Source organism: Rhagoletis zephyria, unplaced genomic scaffold, assembly GCF_001687245.7.
Source record: "Rhagoletis zephyria isolate East Lansing unplaced genomic scaffold, Rhagoletis_zephyria_1.1 Rzeph_scaffold_00058, whole genome shotgun sequence".
NCBI lineage: Eukaryota > Metazoa > Arthropoda > Insecta > Diptera > Tephritidae > Rhagoletis > Rhagoletis zephyria.
In genome coordinates this window covers 167,615-191,463 of record NW_016157142.1, presented here as the reverse complement: position 1 = coordinate 191,463, position 23,849 = coordinate 167,615, and the positions used below count along the sequence as shown (strand labels likewise).

The 23,849-nt window shown below is 40.1% G+C and overlaps 1 protein-coding gene across 1 annotated transcript in view; it reads right to left on the bottom strand.

Annotated features, from left to right (window-relative positions):
- Positions 1–23,849, bottom strand: part of LOC108369394 (epidermal growth factor receptor kinase substrate 8) — a 503,749-nt gene that overhangs the window by 358,128 nt on the left and 121,772 nt on the right. The gene's annotated exons all lie outside the window — the stretch shown is intronic.

Genomic DNA, 23,849 nt, shown 5'->3' with positions numbered 1-23,849 from the left:
GGATTGTTAGGGAAAGAACCTAGTGTTGATATTATCAGTGAACTGTAATTTTCGATTTTCTTTCCTCAACGTTTAAGACATTGTGATTTAAATAATATCAACAAAATTTCTGTGAAAAACCGAAACCGGAACGAAACCGAAACCAAAACCGAAATAAATTTTGAAGAACGAAACCAAAACCGAAACCGAAACACTTGGCAAAACCGAAACCCAAACCGGAACGTTATTTTGAATCGGTTTCATTCCTTGATTGTAAGCAATGGATATTTGATGAAGAGCTGCGCAGATATTTATTATTTGCGTGGCCTTCCTTGGCTCATAGTATAGTGCGCGAGCACCTAACAAGCACCTAAATCGATTTTTAAGCACCCCAATTGTGCATTCCACAATATTCCTTGCTTGTGAATGTTTTTGGTTAAATACACTGTCTGCAGATCCTTCTTCAGGATTCCGAAATGGAGTCAGCATATAGGGTTGTAGAGCGTATCCTGCATCACCTGAAAGAATATACTAATTTTACAACCATCCTAATGTAACACTTATTTGTGCAAACAAACCTAATAATATATTCCGTTCACCCCTGCGGTAGTCATCTTCTAATTGCGGTTTTAAGGCAGACATGTTGAAAACCGCAGAATCGTGCGTTGCCCCAGGATATTTTGCATTGACATAGCGAATTTTCATTGCATTATCACAAACCTGTAACAAATATAAATAAAAATGAAATCAATAAGTAATGGACTTCAAAGGATTTTCGTGCGAAACACTTACTATCATTGTATTTAAACTGAAATATCCTTCCCGGTTGTAGTATAAATGTTGAAGGTCCTTTTTTGGGGCAACAATTTTAACATGTGTCCCGTCAATGCAACCTACTACGCCTGGTATTCCACTTTTCTCAAAAAAGTAAATTTTGGCCTTTCGTTTCTCCTCTTCGGAGTATTTAATGGATATCTATTCTTTACATGCGTGCTCTTCCAAAACTTTAAACACTTCACTCAATACTAAGGAAACGGTAGATAATCCAAGTGCGATATTGCTCTCGTTTCCTACGCTACGGTAGAAATTGATTTATTTCTTACACCTGCTGGTAATTTGCTTTCCAGCAGTGTAAGCAAATACGTGTATGCAGGTTTTTGCAAACGAGAATTTTTCAAAAACCTATAAAGATATGTTTATTAAATTGCTTAAGCAATGCATGAAAATGAATACATTTGGTCCACCACCTCCAGAGGGTTAGACGAATCTCTCAACCGCCTTCTCAATTTTTCCAACTCCGTTAAACTGGCACTTTCGTCTTCACTCTCGTCACTAAACCACAGCTCAACAGTATCCATTTATTAATTTATTTATACAAAAATATTAATTTTAGAATAGTTGCTCAAAGCAATTAAAAAGTAAAACAAACTGCTTACAAATGTAAGCAAACACCCGAACCGCTGTCAATTCAGTTAACCATTCACAATAGAGCAAATTTTTGTCGATCAGGTTTCACAATACAAAAATAAAAGATAATCGACGCGATCAACAAATTTCTATTCTACTGAAAGTCGACACTCGCCACAGGGGCCTGAATGAATGAACACCATTTCATGATTTGAATTAACGCGCTTATATATATATATATATATATATATATATATATATTATGCACTTAGGTTTTTCTCAGATCGATGAAATGTTTTCGTGAATTGGACTACGCATACATGTGATACTTATGCTTTTAATTTATAAGGTAATTTTATGTTTTTATACTCTTGCTACCACATGAATATATGTATTCGTGATAAGAATATATCAATTCGCTTTGGAAGATAGAAAGCGAGTAAGAATAAATTCCGAAGAAAGGAGTTTGTCTCCTTTCAACTTAAATAAATGCATTTAGCAAACAAAAGTTAGTGCCTTGGTAATGGCGAATTCGTAAGGATCTATTGGTTGCATTATAAACATTTTCATTTTTTTGTTAAACATACAATTACTTCCATTACAACCCGGTCCTATGGATGCTAGAAGCGCGAATTCATATAAGGTGGTGTTACCGGAAAATGAATAAATAAATTATATGAGTATCAAAAAATTAATAAGATGAAACGAAATTATTGTTTGATTTTTAACCCAACCCACGTCGGCAAAAATCCTCCGGCTGAACCCTCCACTAGGGTGCTGACTGGAAATGGGCACTACAGAGGATTCTGTGCGATGTCGGAATGGTGCTCAGCTAAGATCAGGAATCAGTGCAATGTGCTAAACTCCTTAAAAGCGTAGTCATATGGAAATTGTTTTTGATCGTGGCTTGGAAGTCTGGAGGGGCTGGATCAAGGCGTCACGCGCACCGTACCGAGGATCGGCCAGGCTTGGGGCCCCTAAATAGCCCAGTCGCGAACGGAGCCCTCTGGGAGGGGGCCACACTCAGGATGTAAGTAGGCCTTACTGCCCTGGCGGACGAACCCCTTTCTCCGCAGCCCGTTGGATCAATTATGGACAAAACACAAAAGCAACAACAACAACCAAAAACAGCAACACCAACAACAAAAACAATTTATAAAGGGTCCGGAACTCTTAAAGCGTCGGAATGGTCTCGGCCCACTAAAGATGGAGCTCAAGCGATGCAGAGTACCTCCACCAGCCGTAGTGCGGTGACAATTAGCGGGAAACCAAGGCCAGTGGTGAAACCGGGCCAAGCACTCGCACAAACGAAGGAACGCGGCGGTGGGGATGCTCAAAGGAGTCCACCCCGGGAACCTCCTGGCCAACCTGGCATGCAGATTGCAGCCGGGGATAAGGCTGAATCTGGGGCGCAGGCCTCGGCCGTCCTCTCGCGACACCCACGGCCTTCACGAGGCTGACCAGAGGCCAAAACTAGATGCAGCGGGCTATCGACAGAGGACAATGCAAAGAGGGTCAGAACGCAGGGGCCTTCTTTCGCTGAAGTAGCCAAGGAGCAGATCCTGCTCGGCGTCATTGATGAGAGCATTGAAGGCAGCCTCACCATGAGGCAGCAATGGAAGTGGGTTAAGGCCGCGATGGCCGACATTGCTATTAACATTATGTTGGATAATCCGGGACCTCCGCCAACCTGCAAGGGAGCGGGGTGGTTCCAAAATAACATCCGCGATATAGCATGCGAGGATGCTAGATCAGCGGAGATCTATAAGAAAACAGTCGTAGGTATTGGAGAAGTCTACCCTGGTGCGAAGCTCAGGGCGGTCGACTTCAAGGACCTACCGGTGCGACCGAGAGCGAGAGCATGGTTGCCTTGCAGGCCAGCGGAGCCAGAAAGGATCCTGCAAACCATAGGGCTCTATAACCCGGAGCTACCTACCGAAAATTGGAAGGTGGTAAAGATCAACGAAAACGGTATAGCGACGATGCAGGTTGTCCTGCTTCTAAATAAGGACACCATAGAGTTGCTGGAGCAAAAGAGCGGGTTCATACGTTACGGCTGTGACATGGCCAAAATTAAGGTAAACAGCAACGACGAAAACGGAGCGAAGAACCTGATCGCGGAGGTAGAGCCGGAAGAGGCCAACAGCGACGTGGAGATGGAGGAGGAATCCGAGCAGGTTGATCCGATGGACGGCCTGACCGGGGGTTATGCCTCATCGACGTCTTCGCTGGGGGTCGGACTCCTGCTTCGGCTTTATATGGAGGAGGAGTTGATCGAGATGTCTGAAGACGCGGTCAACTCCATTCTAATAGGCGACGTGGGTGGTAACGGCCAAGATGGTGAAGGTACTGCAGATTAACCTTCACCAATGTAAAGCAGCTTCAGCTGCACTGCTGCTCCATCTAACAGCTAAAGGGGCAGCCTACATCTTCCTAATCCAAGAACCTTGGGTGGTGGGACAAAACATTTGTGGGCTGAAAGCGCCGGGCTACAGACTGGTAAGTGGAGCCTCAATGGGGACACCAAGGACGTGCATATTGATAAGTATCACACTAAAGTGTCTCTTTCTTCCACAATTTAGCGACGAGGACACAACAGCGGTCAGCCTAAGTGTAAACGGACGACCAATTAAGATGGCATCCATGTACCTAGCACACGACAAGGAGGTGCCAACTATCTGCATTAAAGACCTAGTGGCCAGCACGAGGGAGGCGCTAATTTTGGGAGGTGATGCGAATGCTCACCATCGCACCTGGGGCAGCTCCGATGATAACGAACGGGGTGAGTCACTTTTTAATTTCATACTTAGTTCTAAGCTTGTTATTGCGAATAGGGGGAATGATCCCACTTTTATTACAAAATCCCGAAGGGAAGTTCTGGACGTTACCCTTATATCTGAGAATGCGGAATGACTGGTCGGGAAGTGAAAGGTGCTCGAGGAGCACTCCTTTTCCGAGCACCGATATATCCAATTCGACGTAGTAGGGGGAACGCCCAAGGCTCCTCTAACTACAAATTTGCGAAGTGCCAACTGGCATAGGTATCGGAAAGACCTGGATAGGTTTTTGCCACAAGATAGAGAGCCGGCTACTCCAGCAAACCTAGAAGAGCTGGAACACCTTGTCGACAATTTTACGGGGGCCTGCAGTAAGGCAATAGACATTGCATGCCCCAAATATCATGAAAAGTGTTAAGCGATCAGTGGTTGACGTTTTTACAGGAAAAATGCTGTTATTGTTCCTTTACTTTTTGTTGTTACTTACTGTTTACTCTCACTTCAGAGAGTAATTTTGCTGTTTGACATTTATACAGGATTTTACATGAAAAGTGTTGGATCAAAAATATAATTTCCATTCGCACTGTCATCAGCAGGGAACGGATTTTTAGGACCTAAAAACCTATAAAAAAAGGCAGAATAAAGTAACGAAATAGGCTGGAAAAGGCAAAATAAAATAGCGAAAAAGGCAGGAAAAAGCACTAGGTATTGTAAAAAAGGCAAAATAAAATAGCGAAAAAGGCAGGAAAAGGCAAAAAAAAGGTATTGCAAAAAAAGCAAAATAAGGCACTAAAAAAAGACAGAAAATACGAAGAACAATCAAAAAATATATTTTTTTTAGAAATGTTTATATTACAAGTAAAAAGAGAAAAACTTAGAACTAGTTTCATTATATGAAAAATTTGTACTTTGAAACTTTGACTATTTTATCCTTTCGAGTTTCTAACTCATAAAGCTTTAATCTTTATAGTTGTACTAACATTGAACCACAAGATGCATTTTGAAGTTTTCTGGCAGCATTTTCATTAGATTTTCGCGAAGAAAAGCCTTGAATATCCTAAATCTGTGCTCGACGTAAGTTGATACAAGCGGCGCCCAATTTAAATATGGAACGTTTGAAACGTTCATATTATCAGGAGTAAGGGCGTTTTCCTCGCCATTAATAATTTTATCCACACCCGTTATTGTCTCCAAGCCTACGTTAGCTGAGAAAACGGCTTTGAATTTTTTCAACACCAATTTGGCAAGAGGTCCCTGCGCTTCTATAAGCCGCATGGGCATGTGTATATTTTTTAATCTTAAAAAAAAAAATGTAAATGCTATAATCACTTTTTTAAAGGTAGAAAAGGCAAAAAAAGGCAACATCAAATATGTATATATGGAATGAGGGAAAGCTAAATCGTGGACATTCTTAATCGAATATACTCTATCTCTTTAGCAGAAAAAAAGGCAATTTCCATAAAATCCGTTCCCTGGTCATCAGGTATGTGACTTGAGAATAGAAATCGCTGCATCTTTTAGGCGCATCAATATTACATAGTTACATCCCGAGCTAATAAAAGGGAGGTAATAATAATAAAAAGAAATACGGCTATACAAAGCGATACAAACATCTTCAACGCGCATGCATACCAGTACCTACATATGTACATATGTACGTACATACATATGTATGTTTGAATTCGCATTTCAGCTCTGCCGCCAACAAGCAATGGGTAGGTTCAGAAGGCGCGGCAGTTGAGTGCAACCGTTGCTAAAAAATCAGTGATCGTTATGCGTCTTTTGAACGGATTGATACATTAACACGTCTATTCCGCGCTGGTAATAAAAAGTTTGTAACCGGTAAATAAAGTTCCTGTCAATTTTTAAACCCTTTTCGCATTTTGTGTACTCTTGTAACCGGTAATTTTTGTTACCATCTTGGTGACAAATTATTGGCCCGTGAAATATGCAATGCCAGGATTCGCTCAATTCTTCATAGCTGAATTGCTAAATATTTTAACTGTAGAGAATCGCGGTGACAAGAACTGGTACAATTTTTTGGTAATACAATTTTCCGGTTACAAAATCTTCGGTAACGTGCAGAATAGACCTTTAACTGTCAAGTTCAAGTCTCAAAGGTACACACCAACATGTTGTCTCAAATGAGCAGTAAAATCCCAATTAACGTCAAAAAAATATTTCTCCAACCTTGGAGAAATTCATAGTTGTCAAGTTGATATCCAACATCATTCTCCAACTCATCTCTAACCCACGCGCAGATACGTAAAATTGATGGAGATACGGACTATCAATTGAAAAACTAAAGCTATACAAAGGGAAAATCTACCAACGAAAAGTAAATAATCTTCAAAGTATCCTCAAATATTCTTGAAAGAAAATAAAACACGAAGTGAATCAAGTGGCAAAATTACTGTCGGACTGTATACTGTGAAGTGAATTATTGTTATACGATATTGATTAACTACATAATACAAAAGGAATAATAAAACGAAAAATTAATATTTAAATTCATCTATGTATGTCGTTTAAATCAAAAAGCTATAAGGTATTTTACTATTTCAATTTCAGTATTTCTATGATATGTGTGAGACCAATTGGAGAATTACATAAGAGTTCAAGTTGAGAACTAGCATTTTCTCAACTTGAGAAACAGTCCTTTCTTCTTACAAAGAAAAATCCCCTTTTTGTTGAGAACGCTATGATCCTCCACTTGAGGTACTGCTGAGAAACAACATTGGAGATTTGAGTAATACCTTAGTTCTCAACTTAACCTCGAGTTGAGCTCAAACCTAAATGTTTATTGGGATATTACGATCATCTAACACGCAACTGTTCAGTTGATCAGAAGTATACAACAATTAGTCTGTTCCAATAGCAATCCGGTTTACAGGATTTAGTCAGAACTTACAGGAAGTCGTTCCTATTGACATAAAACCTGTAAGTGGGAACACTTTTGAGAGAGTAACTGAGCAACTGTTCCTTGTCAGAAGTTACAGGATTTAGTCCGGAGTTGTTTTCCTGTAAGTTCATGAAAAGTGTCAAACTATTAGCTGATTTACATGTGCAAACAAAAACCGAAAGCGGTGAAAGCAAAGAACCTTATATTTGTCAAAAAATGGAAGTAAACAACGAAATATTTGAATATGTATAGATCTTAAAAATTATTTAGTGATATTTCAGCCAAATCAGTGTTGTACCAATGATATGTAAACAAACAGACTGACGTTTTTACATGAAATAGTGCTTTTTGCGTTCTCGTGCACTTCTGCATCTGTTCTCCTTTTGCTCTCACTTTAAAGAGCAAAATTGTGGTTTGACAGTTCCACAGTTTTTAGTCCGAAGTACAAAGGAACAGACTAAATGCGTTCAGAAGGTGCAATCGCAACAGTTACTCAGCCGTTGCGCCTTCTGAACGTGCCCAATATACGAAGGAAGCAAGCGTCAGGGTTGGCATCTTAAGAAACCGACTGAGTAGTAAAAGGCCAGAAAAAACGTAGTAAAAATAAAAAAGAAACGTGGGAAAAGATATAAATTCGGTATTATTTTAAATTCGTATGCATATTTAATGTTTCAAAACAAAAATATAACATTTAAATTGCATTTGTAATATTTTAAGCATAGTATAATATTTGTTTCTTTTACAGTGGCGTTTTCCAAATAACGAAGCTATTGAACTAAACCCCTTTTGCCACTTACCCCAGCACTTAAGTTACAAATAAGTGAAAACTTACTTTATTTGAGAACATCGATAGTTTGATTTCTACGAAATATTGCAATAAGGCGAACAGAACCTTTTGCCTCTGCTGAGTCGCTTTTTACCTGTGGCAACGAACCGATTGTGGGAGTACGACACGCAGTCGTTGTTACCTCTTTGCGCAACTTCGTATCCCTCTCGCATATTGAATCTTTCTGTCTGTTATGCGAAAATTTGGCTGGTGCTGCCTATTTATGTTGCAAATGTTTTTGGTCAGACGCGTCTTGCACAATTTGTAGTAAGCCATGACCTGTTTACCACATTTTCGAAGTTAGAGTGATTTAAAAATAGTTGAGCCCATAAGTTGAATGATATATAAAAAGCGATGTAAAAATAGGATAAGGCGTAGCAGGGTAGGAAATTTTTAAATTGTTTTCAAATCGTGGTAAATTTACTACGATCCCAGCAAAGTGCCAACGCTTCATGCACGGTTGCCACAAACAATTTTCTGACCAGAATTTACAAAAAAGTTACCTAAAGTTACCAAGTAAAAAACCACGTTTTATTATACAATAAACCGTCACTAGACGCGAATAAAGGCGCGACCTCAAAAGTTGACCGCGAAAAAAACGCATAAAAAAATTTAGCGAAGAAAGACGCCTAAACTTAGTCGACGCGTTAACCTATTTGAACTTATTTTCGGGGTCAACTGTGTTTGCGGGTGTAATAGTATGTAAATTCCCCAAAGAGTTTTTGGGGAATAATGCTGAAGTGACAGTCCTTGGCTAGGTATAAATCTATGTTTACGCGTCTTTCTTCGCCGTCAACCATAGTTATTTTTTCAATGAACTTTTTACACGTCGTTTTTCGTTAATGCGTCCTTTTTCTAAACTAAGAAAACTAAAACCAAACTAATAAAACTAATAAATCGTTTGGTATTTTTGTTAAAGCAATTTTATACATTAATTATCGTTATATGTTAAAAAATATCTTTCGCTGTTGTATAAGTTCTGACGATATAGTTATAATTCACAATTAATCACATTTTGGAATAAAATTTCCCACCAGTCACAATATAATGGCCCCGAACTTGTATTTTGATTATGTAGCTCATTTTGGTGGAACGAATTCGAAGTTGGCAAATTAAATCTTCTATTAGGGGAGCCCAAGAGGGGGTTTGGGGATTTACTCGAGCGCATCAGATTAACATATCCCCCATAGCCTGTAGCCTGTTGGGTACTTCTACCAAATATAAGCCATCTGTGTAGAGCCGCGCGAGTTACATTCTGTTACTCTAACATAATGTTATTACCAGACTCATGTTAGAAAAATCACCCACTGTTAACTCTCCCCAAAATCCCAATTAGATGTAAGCTAACATTGTAATTTTAGTCTTAAGATTCCATTCAAATAAAGTGCAAGCTTTTGCTACGAACTGCATTGTTTAATTACCTAACTGGCGCAGTCGGTAGGAAATAGAACCGACGTGAAAAGTATAAGAAAAGATACATAAATAAAAGAAATTTAAACAGAGAAAACTATGTAGAATCTAGGAGAGAAGGATATATAAAAAATTATAAAAATGTTCGACATAAAGAACAACCCAAGTTTATAAAAAGCGATTTAAATAATATACCGTGTAATAACATTAAGAGAAAATATAAATATTCCGATAAATACAATTTTGAGGATATGAGTTCAGTAGAAAACCCCTAGATTAAGAAGTATATAATAATTGATAAATGTATTTTATTGAACAAAAATTAAATAAAATAAAGAAAAAAAACAAAAGCTTAAAAAAAAAAATATATATATATATTAATAGCTTAGTTTTAAATTAAGTATTAATTATACTTACGTATATACAAATAATACATACACATCCTATTTGCTTTGCCAGCAGGACCCTAAGCGACCATGAGCGAAATTATTCTGTCACAGAAAAAGAACTTTTAGCCATCGTTTGGGCCGTTGCATACTTCCGTCCGTATTTATATGGTGTTAGGTTTAACATTACATCCGATCATCAACCGCTTAAGTGGTTGTATACCAAAACTCAAGGAAAGGATGCAAATCCAAGACTGTATAGATGGTTGATTAAGTTAAGCGACTATAATATGAACATCGATTACATTAGGGGCAGAGATAATCACGTTGCGGATTTTTTAAGTAGAATTAACTCTGATACACACGAAATAAACTTAGGTGGCTATGATAGCTCAAGCTCGCTATATAATAATGTAGAAGATGATCAAATAACACAACATTCACAACACGAAGATTTACACAACCACATTCATATTTTAGATACAGTAGTCAACAGATTTCCCATTCAAATTTTATTTACAAATGAAAAAACAACTGATTTCGCAGTGAAAAATAACAAAAAGAAAATTTTTATTAGCCAAGCAGATCTTACTAATAACTTAGAAGATATTTTACGAAAACATATTAAAAGCGGTAAAGTAGGTATCTATACAGATCTCGATGATCAAAAATATAACGTTTTACAAAAGAAACTAATTAAAATCTATGAAAATGAACCAAATGTTAAATTTTATAAATGTTCGTATTATGCCAAAGAAATGAATTCTGAAGATGAAACTTTTAAACAAATTAATTTGTATCATAGATATGAAACCGGCCATACTGGCATTAATGAAAATTATGAGGGATTAAAAAGATGTATTTATTATCCAAATTTAAAAAAANAGTAAAACAAGTAAGAAAGTCTAAGTTCGGGCGGAGCCGAACATTAAATACCCGGCGAAGGTATTAAATATATGTTTTTCACCTTTCCGAAAGCTACCGCTATATGGTAAGCCGGGTGTATCAGTTTTGAGTAAATTAGCGTCCTTAAATTTCGAAATATTGAAGTTTCAAGCATTTCTAAAATTTACTGTTATATGAAAAAAGGCCATAAATTTAGTCCGATTTCAATCAACGTTTTGCTTCTATGTGGCAAGCACTATAACCACACCGAGTTTGGCACAAATTGGTAGAATGGTTACCGAGATATATATATCGTCGTTTAAAGTGCAAAACCGCGTATCAACAAAATGCAAAACCACGTATCAGCAAAATGCAAAACCGCGTATGTGAAGTTGTAGAAATTATTTTCTAGAGCGTAAAAACTTTCATATTTCCAAATGGTTCTCTTGTTTATAAAGCAATCGCATTTCTGGCTAGTATATATCATTAAGAATGGATAAGGATTGAGCCAAGAGCTCGTGTGAGTAAATCCAATTTTTGACAGCCAATGTCAGTTACGCGGTTTTGCAGAATGACGATACGCGGTTTTGTACTTTAAACGACGATATGTGATCGTGGTAAAAAATTGTTGCAAGCACCAATTTTGAATAAATTAGCTTTAATATNATTTCTGGCTAGTATATATCATTAAGAATGGATAAGGATTGAGCCAAGAGCTCGTGTGAGTAAATCCAATTTTTGACAGCCAATGTCAGTTACGCGGTTTTGCAGAATGACGATACGCGGTTTTGTACTTTAAACGACGATATGTGATCGTGGTAAAAAATTGTTGCAAGCACCAATTTTGAATAAATTAGCTTTAATATTTACTGCTTTCGTAGTGGCTACGCCCATTTTCCAAACATTTATAATATTCTTGATAATTTTGAGTGAATAATCTTCAGTAACTAAAATATCGCAGTTTTCATATTTCTGAAAATTACCGTTATATGGGAGGTAGGCGCGGTTATTGTCCGATTTTGCCCATTTTCAATACCATCCGTCCTACGCCAGAAAGAAGTGCACATACCAAGTTTCGTTAAGATATCTCAATTTTCACTTTTTACTTTTTTTATCGTGTGCACAGACGGACGGACGGACAGACAGTCCGATGACTCTTTTCATTCTGATCATTTATGTTTACATTTGTCTATATCTATCTCGATTCGTTTTGCCTGTTACAAACCGGTGCGCTGGGGTATAAAAAAATTGATAGGTGGATTTACTCGAGCACGTCAGATTTAGAAATGGTGGGTTAATCATATGCTGAAAAGAGTGCATTTCAATAATCTAACGATTTGAGCGTGGCGCAAGGGATAGGGAGGGTCGCAAAATTGCAAAAAAAAAACGTTACCTTGATATTCTCGAGGGGGATAAAATTTTTGAAGTGAAACTTCTTAGGCGGCGGTATCGCAAAAATGGAGTGAAATTTTTAAAACTGAAAACGTTACATGAGTGAGAAGGAAGATATAGGTAGTATAGGGAAGGGGAAAAAAGAAATAAAGCGACGCATGACGGGTACAAGTACCTACATATGTATATATATGTATGTTTGAATGTACGTATGTATGTATACATATATATATATGTATACGTATATATGTATGTATGAACGAACTCATTGGGCATTTCAGCTCGCCGCTACCAAGCAATATATGTATAAATGAGGCAAGCGTGCTTCGCGTAACTACATCCATTCGTACATATGTACCAGGGATGTTGCGAATGTGGAATTTTAGACATCCGCGGATGCGAATGCGGATGCGGATGTTTAAAAGCTAACATCCGCGGATGCGAATGCGAATGCGGATGTCAAATATTTTTAAGAAATAAATTTGGTGAGTACATTAGGGGATTTAGGTAAATAAAAAAAGTTATTAATTTTTGATAATATTTTTTTATTTATTACTTTTATTAAACAAATTTGAACATTGTGTTTAAGAAAGAGTAATTTTGCTGCCTTTTCGGATTACAGCCTGTTTGCTAACGGGTCGTAAATCAAACCTGCGCCACTAAATAACTACTCGCTCGAGGCGACATACTTGAAAAACTTGAAACTTGACAAAATTGTAAATTCTTTTCGATTGACGCTGCACCAGTTGAGAGAACTTTCAGTTATATTTTTTTTATTGCAAATGTCGCATGCATCCTCCTGACTAGCATCATCGCAGGATCGTTGTTTAATCACCGTTATGTTCCAATTTGAGGCACCAATTCTTTTGGTTGTTTCAGAATTTGGAGAACCTGTTACGTCATCAGCGTTTTTCGTTTTTAGTTTTTGTAATTCATTTTTAATCCTATCTTCTGTGGCTGGTTTGAAAAATGTACGCTTGTAGCGAGGTTCTAAACAGGTGGATATGGCAAATAAATTATTATTTTCTAGGAATGAAAATTTCGATGGAAATTCTGAAAGTCGTTGCTGCCAGCAGAATTAGTTTAAAATCTTGTTATTTTGTTAAAAAGGTACCCCGTTTTTGATAATAATTTGAATTATGGAATCACGGACGATAAAGATCTCAGATTTGCTTAGTTCCCGGGTGACTTCTTGGAAAGGTTCTCCTGTAATGAATACCTTGTAATTAGTTTTTTTTTTATTAGTTAGCTGAACTCGGCTTTTCCTAGTTGAAGGCAGTCACAATTTATTACTCACTGCTGTCGGTACCATAAGCCATCAATTCCGTTTTGTTGTTCCATTCCATGCGCTCAATGTGTTTTGGATACATTCTTTGAGGCGAATGAACGCATATTTTCAACATATGTATTGTTAATACTATTTCAGATTGTCGCTGAAATGCAAAAACCACAACTAACTAACTAAAACGATGTGGTGACTTATGATTCGAGGAAATGCATCATAATCAATCAAAAAGTTAATTTTGGATTTTTAGTTAGTTACGGCTTTTTGTATTTCAGTGACGATGTGAGTTAAGCCCTTTCCATACTATACAAACGATATATTACATGCCAAGTCCCACTCCTCAATAGATATAAAATTCACCTTGAATTAATTCGTGCGTGCTAATTTTGACAATTTACACTAAATATAAATAAATGTTTTTGTTTTCGAGCTGAAAGACTAATAAAAGGAAACACAGAACTTAAGAATATTAAATTTTATGAGAAAAAATAATTACTCTTTGACTTTAAATTACGAAAGAAGATCGACGTAGGGGACAATCTTAACGTAGAATCTCCACAGGCAAAAAAATGTCGGCTAAAATTTTTTGTTGCCAAATATACGTTTTATCAGTGTACTTGCAAAATATTCGCATTCGCAAAAGCTCCCCATTGATTATTGCGAATGCGAAAGCGATTGCGAATGTTAAAATTTATGCGGAAGTTCCGCGGTTGCGAATGCGAATGCGAATATTCGCAACAGCCCTGATATGTAAATATGTTTGTATGGATATATTTATGATGAAGCAAACGGGCTTCGTTGACGTACTAATAGGCATATGTATGTACTTATGGACAGAAATGTTTTCATGTATGTACATATGTTTGAATGGTTGTATATCTATTTGTATGTATGTATATATGTTTGTATACATGTATATATGCACATATGTAGTACAAACACTACTGATTGTCAAAAATTATGTGTTTGTTGTACATTTGTTCATGTTTGTNCGTACTAATAGGCATATGTATGTACTTATGGACAGAAATGTTTTCATGTATGTACATATGTTTGAATGGTTGTATATCTATTTGTATGTATGTATATATGTTTGTATACATGTATATATGCACATATGTAGTACAAACACTACTGATTGTCAAAAATTATGTGTTTGTTGTACATTTGTTCATGTTTGTCATTATGCGTGTAATTTTCTAGAGTAGTTTTGTGCTCTCGCCCTCTCCTTATATTCTGATGAGCGTATATGTGGATGATAGCAAGGCCAATTTATATAAGGTAGTGTTACAGGAGCAGTTGAAATTTTCGCCCGATGTTTCTTAAAGAAAGCCATAAATGTAGCGACCGTTGGTTGAACTTGGTGTTGTTTTGTTCTAGATTGCACCGTTTATGGGCCTGTTGAATGAATTTATGTCTTGGTTGTATGAAAGATCAAACAATTTGTATTTTCTGGCAAGTTGTGCAACTTATCGCTACATTAATGACCATGTTGTACAAACTCATTTAATTTGCGTTTATTTTGTACACTAAATAACCGAAAATGGATAACTCAGCCGAAATAGGTACGTGCTTTCGTTGAATTTTATAAATGTAAGCCGAAACTATGAAATTGTAAAAATGAGATTTTACAATGAGACTGCTCGCAAAATTGCAATGTTTGTGAGCAAAACGTCCAACTTGATTGCGGGTTTATTTGAACCAACGTTTCCGGCTTGCATTATGTCAAATGGGTGTGTTTGTTGTAATTCATTCTGTCATTTACTACCATTATGCGTAGGCCAATTCATGAAATCATTTCATGCGTTTGAGTAGAAACTGAATGAATGAACTCCATTTCATGTTTTCAATTAACGCGAAATAGGGTTTATGCACTTAGTTTTTACTCAGATCGATGAAATGTTTTCGTGAATTGGACTACGCATACATATGATACTTATGCTTTTAATTTATAAGGTAATTTTATGTTTTTATACTCTTGCTACCACATGAATATATTAATTCGTAATAAGAATATATGAATTCGCCTTGGAAGATAGAAAGTGAGTAAGAATAAATGCCGAACAAAGGAATTTGTCTTCTTTCAACTTAAATAAATGCATTTAGCAAACAAAAGTTAGTGCCTTGGTAATAGAGAATTCGTAAGGATCTATTGGTTGCATTACAAACGTTTTCATTTTTTATTAAACATACAATTACTTCCATTACAACCCGGTCTATGGATGGTAGAAGCGCGAATTCATATAAGGTGGTGTTACCGGAAAATGAATAACTAAATTATATGTATATCAGAAAATTAATAAGATGAAACGAAATTATTGTTTGATTTCTAACCAAACCCAGGTCGGCAAAAATCCTCTGGCTGAACCCTCCACGAGTGTGCTGACTGGAAATGGGCACTACAGAGGATTCTGTGCGATGTCAGAATGGTGCTCAGCTAAGATCAGGAATCAGTGCTATGTGCTAAACTCCTTAATAGCGTAGTCATATGGAAATTGTTTTTGATCGTGGCTTAGAAGTCTGAAAGGGCTGGATCAAGGCGTCACGCGCACCGTACCGAGGATCGGCCAGGCTGGGGGCTTCTAAATAGCCCAGTCGCGAACGGAGCCCTCTGGGAGGGGGCCACATCCAGGATGTAAGTAGGCCTTACCCGGGCATCGCGGATCTCTGCCCGGGCGGACGAACCCCTNATTTTATGAGAAAAAATAATTACTCTTTGACTTTAAATTACGAAAGAAGATCGACGTAGGGGACAATCTTAACGTAGAATCTCCACAGGCAAAAAAATGTCGGCTAAAATTTTTTGTTGCCAAATATACGTTTTATCAGTGTACTTGCAAAATATTCGCATTCGCAAAAGCTCCCCATTGATTATTGNAGCAAACAAAAGTTAGTGCCTTGGTAATAGAGAATTCGTAAGGATCTATTGGTTGCATTACAAACGTTTTCATTTTTTATTAAACATACAATTACTTCCATTACAACCCGGTCTATGGATGGTAGAAGCGCGAATTCATATAAGGTGGTGTTACCGGAAAATGAATAACTAAATTATATGTATATCAGAAAATTAATAAGATGAAACGAAATTATTGTTTGATTTCTAACCAAACCCAGGTCGGCAAAAATCCTCTGGCTGAACCCTCCACGAGTGTGCTGACTGGAAATGGGCACTACAGAGGATTCTGTGCGATGTCAGAATGGTGCTCAGCTAAGATCAGGAATCAGTGCTATGTGCTAAACTCCTTAATAGCGTAGTCATATGGAAATTGTTTTTGATCGTGGCTTAGAAGTCTGAAAGGGCTGGATCAAGGCGTCACGCGCACCGTACCGAGGATCGGCCAGGCTGGGGGCTTCTAAATAGCCCAGTCGCGAACGGAGCCCTCTGGGAGGGGGCCACATCCAGGATGTAAGTAGGCCTTACCCGGGCATCGCGGATCTCTGCCCGGGCGGACGAACCCCTTTCTCCGCAGCCCGTGGGATCAATTCTGGACAAAAAACAACAACAACGAAAACAGCAACAACAACAAAAAAAAACAAAAACAAATTATAGAAGGACCGGCCCCCTTAAAGCGTTGGAAGGGTCTCGGCCCACTAAAGATGGAGCTCAAGCGATGCAGAGTACCTCCACCAGCCGTAGTGCGCTGACAATTAGCGCGAAACCAAGGCCAGTGGTGAAACCGGGCCAAGCACTCACAAAAACGAGGGAACGCGGCGGTGGGGATGCTCAAAGGAGTCCACCCGGGAAACTCCTGGCCAACCTGGCATGCAGATTGCAGCCGGGGATACGGCTGAATCTGGGGCGCAGGCCCCGGGCGGTCCTCTCGCGACACCCACGGCCTTCACGAGGCCTGACTAGAGGCCAGAACCAGCTGCAGCGGGCTATCGACAGAGGAAGCTGGCTGCTCGAATCCTGCAAAGGTTCACCACAACGCCTGACCTGTGTAGCAAGGTGAAAGAAGAGCATGTAAAGGAGGTCCTCACATAAATCGACTGTGCAAAGGCAGTCCTGCCCGACTACAGCAAGCCAGAGGAGAAGCAGCCGCGGGCGCCCTCCAGTAAGCCCAATAGATCGGGGGGAAATACGCCCAACTATACAAAGAGGGTCAGAACCCAGGGGCCTTCTTTCGCTGAAGTAGCCAAGGAGCAGATCCTGCTCGGCATCATTGATGAGAGCAATGAAGACATCCTCACCCTGAGGCAGCAATTGAAATGGGTTAATGCCGCGATGACCGATATTGCTATTAATATTATGTTGGAGAATCCGGGACCTCCGCCAACCTGCAAGGGAGCGGGGTGGTTCCACAATAACATCCGCGTTATAGCCTTGCAGGCCAGCGGAGCCAGAAAGGATCCTGCAAACCATAAGGCTCTATAACCCGGAGCTACCTACCGAAAATCGGAAGGTGGTAAATAACAACGAAAGCGGCAAAGCGACGATGCAGGTTGTCCTGCTTCTAAATAAGGACTCCATAGACTTGCTGGAGCGAAAGAGCGGGGTCATATGTTACGGCTGTGACATGGTCAAAATTAAGGTCTACAGCAACGACGTAAACGCAGGGAAGAACCTGATCGCGGATTAGGAAGATGTAGGCTGCCCCTTTAGCTGTTAGATGGAGCAGCAGTGCAGCTTAAGCTGCTTTACAGTGGTGACGGTTAATCTGCAGTACCTTCACCATCTTGGCCGTTACCGCCTACGTCGCCTATTAGGGACGAGTTGACCGCGTCTTCCGAGATCTCGATCAACTCCTCCTCCATATAAAGCCGAAACATGAGTCCGGGCCCCAGCGAAGACGTCGATGAGGCATAACCGCCGGTCGGGTCGTCCATCGGATCAACCTTCTCGGATTCCTCCTCCATCTCCACGTCTCTGTTGGCCTCTTCCGGCTCTACCTAACCTGATTACGGAGGTANGGAGTTGACCGCGTCTTCCGAGATCTCGATCAACTCCTCCTCCATATAAAGCCGAAGCATGAGTCCGGGCCCCAGCGAAGACGTCGATGAGGCATAACCGCCGGTCGGGTCGTCCATCGGATCAACCTTCTCGGATTCCTCCTCCATCTCCACGTCTCTGTTGGCCTCTTCCGGCTCTACCTAACCTGATCACGGAGGTAGAGCCGGAAGAGGCCAACAGAGACGTGGAGATGGAGGAGGAATCCTAGAAGGTTGATCCGATGGACGACCTGACCGGCGGTTATGCCTCATCGACGTCTTCGCTGGGGCCCGGACTCATGCTTCGGCTTTATACGGAGGAGGAGTTGATCGAGATCTCGGAAGACGTGGTCAAATCCACCCTAATAGGCGACGTAGGCGGTAACGGCCAAGATGGTGAAGGTACTGCAGATTAACCTTCACCACTGTAAAGCAGCTTCAGCTGCACTGCTGCTCCATCTAACAGCTAAAGGGGCAGCCTACATCTTCCTAATCTAAGAACCTTGGGTGGTGGGACAAAACATTTGTGGGCTGAAAGCGCCGGGCTACAGACTGGTAAGTGGAGCCTCAACGGGGAAACCAAGAACGTGCATGTTGACAAGTATCACACTAAAGTGTCTCTTTCTTCCACAACAGCAGTCAGTCTAAGTGTAAACGGACGACCAATTAAGATGGCATCCATGTACCTAGCGCACGACAAGGAGGTGCCAACTATCTGCATTAAAGACCTAGTGGCCAGCACGAGGGAGGCGCTAATTTTGGGAGGTGATGCGAATGCTCACCATCACACCTGGGGCAGCTCCGATGATAACGAACGGGTTGAGTCACTTTTTAATTTCATACTTAGCTCTAAGCTTGTTATTGCAAATAGGGGGAATGACCCCACTTGTATTATAAAATCCCGAAGGGAAGTTCTGGACGTTACCCATATTTCTGAAAATGCGGAATGACTGGTCGGGAAGCGGAAGGTGCTCGAGGAGCACTCCTTTTTCGAGCACCGATATATCGAATGCAAGGTAGTAGGGGGAACGCCCAAGGCTCCTCTAACTAGAAACTTGCGAAATGCCAACTGGCATAGGTATCGGAAAGAGCTGGATAGGCTTTTGCCACAAGATAGAGAGCCGGCTACTCCAGCAAACCTAGAGGATCTGGAATACCTTGTCGACAGTTTTACGGGGGCCTACAGTAAGGCAATAGATATTGCATGCCCCAGAAAGCAGCACCGGGGTGGGAAAAAGCCACCCTGGTGGAATGAAGAAATCAGGATTTCACGCAAGAACTGCAGAAAAACCTTCAATCAGGCTACTGCGTCTGGTAGTGAGGGACATTGGGAGACCTACAAGACAACGTTACGGGAGTACAAGAAGCTGCTAAGAAGGTCGAAAAGAACCTCATGGAAAGACTTCTGCAACGGGGTGGAATCTCAGGCTCAGAAAGATACTCTCAGGTGCTGCCCAGAACGCCGCAAGATGCTTGCAAAGACCTGACGGCTCCTGGACTGAGACCGAGGAGGAATCACTAGATCTGCACACACTTCCCGGGTGGCACGGATAGCATGCCAGTACAGCCACATTTAACTGGAGATCTTTCGGTCGCTGAAGATTTCCTCAGTAGGGAAAAGGGCATCTGGTCTATTGTTAAATTTCAGCTAAGCTCAGCGTGGCTACACGCTATAATTAGGGGAGTATTAGCTTTTAACCATATCCCTAGAAAGTGGAGGGAATCAAGAGTGGTGTTCATCCCCAAGACAGGGAAGGTGTCTCACAACAACCCAAAGGATTTCAGGTCCATCATCTTGTCGTCATTTCAATTAAAGGTTATGGAGAGACTGGTTGAGGTCCGTATCAGAGAGTCGGTTGGTGACGGACTCTCTACTACACAACATGCTTATACGAAGGGTAGATCTACAGAAACAGAGCTACATGAAATAGTGTCGCATATAGAGAGATCACAAGACATCAAAGAATATACGCTAACAGCTTCTTGGATATAGATGGCGCCTTTAACAACATCATGCCGGGCGCGATAACGGCAGCACTGACGGGCCTGGGCATCGACTCGTGATTAGTTGCGCTCGTAAACCAAATGCTAAGATGCAGGGTGGTTAGGGCTGAGCTGGCGGGTGTATCGTTGACCAGGATCGTAGAGAGGGGCACCCGCAAGGGGGAGTCCTATCCCCTCTTTTATGGGTCGCAGCTGTAAACTCGCTATTGTGTGGCATGGAGGGGATGGCTGTAAGGTTATTGCGTATGCGGATGATCTTGCACTAACGGTAAGTGGGAAATTTTTACCGACTCTATGTGACATTATGCAGGTAAAACTGAAGGAAGTCGAGAGGTGGACAAAAAATAACGGGTTAGGGGTAAACTCAAGCAAGACAGAAGTTGTACTGTTCACAAGAAGGTACACAATCCCCCCATTGAGAACACCAAGGCTGGCACAGACCACAAAAATTAACCGAATCTGCAAAACACCTGGGGATAGTCCTGGATAAAAAATAAAGCTGGATTCAAAACACCGAAGAGCGGGTGCGGAAGGCCACGGTTGCCCTATACAGATGCAGGAGAGCAATCGGCCAGTGGTATGGTGGCCAGTGCTGGAGAAGAAAGTAAACAGTATTGAATTACAAAAAGTGGAGAGAACTGCCCCGATCTGCATTAGTGGTGCTCTCCGCACAACACCTACTATGGCAATGAATACGATCCTTAACATCATACCCATTGATATTATGGGACGACAATACGCTGCGTTTGCAGCCCTAAGACTACAGTGGCTTAAAAGCTGGAAAGCGGCTCGTTGTGGTCACACTACAATTATGAGAAACCGACAACTACCGAGTACAACGGACTACTGTGTACCAAGGCTCACTTTCACTAAAGGTTATAGCATAACGCTACCTAGTAGAGAATCATGGCTCGAAGGAGTTCCGGGGTATAGAGATGCCATAAGATTATACACGGACGGCTCCAAACTTGAAAATTCGGTAGGAGGAGCCGTCTACTCGGACAAACTGGGAATAAAGAGATCATTCCGACTACCTGACCACTGTAGTGTCTTTCAAGCCGATTTGGTAGCCATACAAGAAGCCGTCGACAGCCTAAAATTAGCTGTTATCGCCACCACGGAAATATATATGTATATACTCAGAGAGTCAGGCGGCCCACTATGGGCGATTTAGGGGAAATAATTTTAAAAATTTTCAATTTTCAGAGTTGAGATAAATCAACGATTTTTTTTCGTGTAAAGGATTTTTATTGTAGCATAAAGGAAAATTACAATGAATTGCGACTCTGAACTTGCGCAATTACAGGACTCATAGAAGGACGAGAATTAAAAAAAAAGACTGGTTTAAGGAGTAGGGGTTTTTTGGATCCATGTGGTATCACAATGGGCCCTGATCGGGCCTAAGTTTGCTGGCGCCCTCTGGGCCTAGAAGCCACTTCAACCCAACCTAACCTAACCAAACCTATGTATGTAACTCAATCGCCTAATGGTTTGACGAACAGTAAAAATATGCTTACACATCCAATTTCGTGAGTAGGTTCCTGGTACTCACACATTCTTTAAGAAGTTTCACTTCTATCACGTGTACGGTGTTACACACATTTTTTTTTAAGCACCCCGTTTTTTATAAGCATTTCAATATCAGATACCAACCAGTAAACTAAACTACTGTTTTTAAAATTTTTGCTAAAAATAAATTCCCCAAAGAGCCCCATTTGAAATTATTCAAACGAATATATGTTATAGGTGGCATACACGGTACGTCTGACTCGTGAGCCATTTTTGTACGTGTTGACTCGCCTTCGACTACACACAGTTGAATCATTCAGAGTCATGCCGGGAGTCATGCTGGTGCAACTAACACATATTTATTTTCACAAACACATCCAAACCGACTCACAAGTCAGACGCACCGTGTATGCCGCCTATAACATCAAAAGCAAATCACGAAAATTTTGTTAAAATTACATTGCTTTCTTCTTTTGTGTCTAGTAGTTTTTTTTTTTAAAGATTGGTCCAAAAAATCATAATAAAAAAGAAACCAAAGCAGGTATTTAACCCTTTCAATACGGATTTTTTTAAGGATACAAAATATTAAATGATGAAAAGTTATTGCTAATGATCCAAATAATATGTTTTGGCGTATATTTAAAAAAATTATTTCTGGGAATTGAGAAAATGCCCTGGGAAAACATTGTTCCACCCGTAATAAGCTGTGGCACACAATTGTCCCAATAGTAACAACAAACATAAACTAAACATTTTTATTTATTGAATTCACAGAGTTCTTATCCTATGCTACCGAATATTTTGAATAAAAGTTTAAGTACATGAAATTATGTTGTATGATATTTGGCGAAACAGGCCTTGCATAAAGGAATATTGCAAGAGGAACAAATAGTTTTCTCCCGTTGTTCCTTTTTCTTATCGGCGCAACTTCTGCAACGACGACGCGTTGTTCCCTCTATTGGAAGATGTTCTCCAACTCCTGATAAGAATTTTGATCGGTGAGAATGACGGCCGCTTGTACTACCACTTTTAACATTTGCTCGCTAATTCCCATATGCGAAAAGTTGCTGCGACAATTCTACGAGAAAAGTAATCAGTGCGACCTTTGCATGTCGAGTCTCTTGAAAGAGAATCCAAGAATTAGGCACGCAAACTATAAGAAGCTTTTGAAAAACTCTTTTCCACCATTTCCCCGATTTTCTATTTGGATCGTAGAGCGATGAAAATTGATCAGAAAGATCTACTCCGCCCATATTTTTATTATAGAATGCAATAGCTTCAGGGCACGGAATTTGTATTTTCTCTCCTAGTCTATTGGTTTTTTGCACGCATATTACTTTGTCAGTATGGCAGTTGCTGGTGAGTAAGACTTCTTTGGTGTCTTGCCATTTGCAAACCAAACATCCTTCATTGTTAAATTTGAAGAGGTGATCTCCCCTTTCCATTTTTGGTCCATCAATTTTTGGTAACAATTTCCTATTCCTCATAATTGTGCCTACTAAACCAAACTCCGTCGGCCGCTGTGGTGTAGTAGTAAGCAGTGCGCGCTTTCACTCATCAGCACCTGGGTTCAAACCCTGGTCAAAGCAACATCACAAAAAATATAGAAAAGGTTTTTTCTTAACAGCGGTCGTCCCTCGGCAGGCAATGGCAAGCCTCCGGGTGTATTTCTGCCATGAAAAACGGCTTCTCATACAAATACAATCACCGTTCGGAGACGGCATAAAACTGTAGGTCCCTCCGCTTTGTGTGACAACATCAAGGCGCACATCACAAATCGGAGGAGAAGCTCGGCCAACACTAACATATGTGTGAGCGCCAATCTATTATTATTATTATTAATCCAAACTCCAAAGTTTGCGCTAAGTGTACGGTAGTGAATAACCGATCGCAGCATATAACAATCATGGGATTCGAGATTGTTTTATAATAATAATAATAATATCCCAACGGTTTTTACCCTCCATTCCCGCCCATCCGCACGAGGGGCGCAGTCCGCATGACGTACGGAACCAATATTTTAAATTTTTGTGCCGAGTCACGATAGGCAGGAGTTTGTTAAGTGTCGAGATCTAAAACTGTTCAGCTACAGAACTAAATTCATCAGCTGATTTTATGTATTTATGTCAATAATTCACTTATTGAGAGAGGAGAG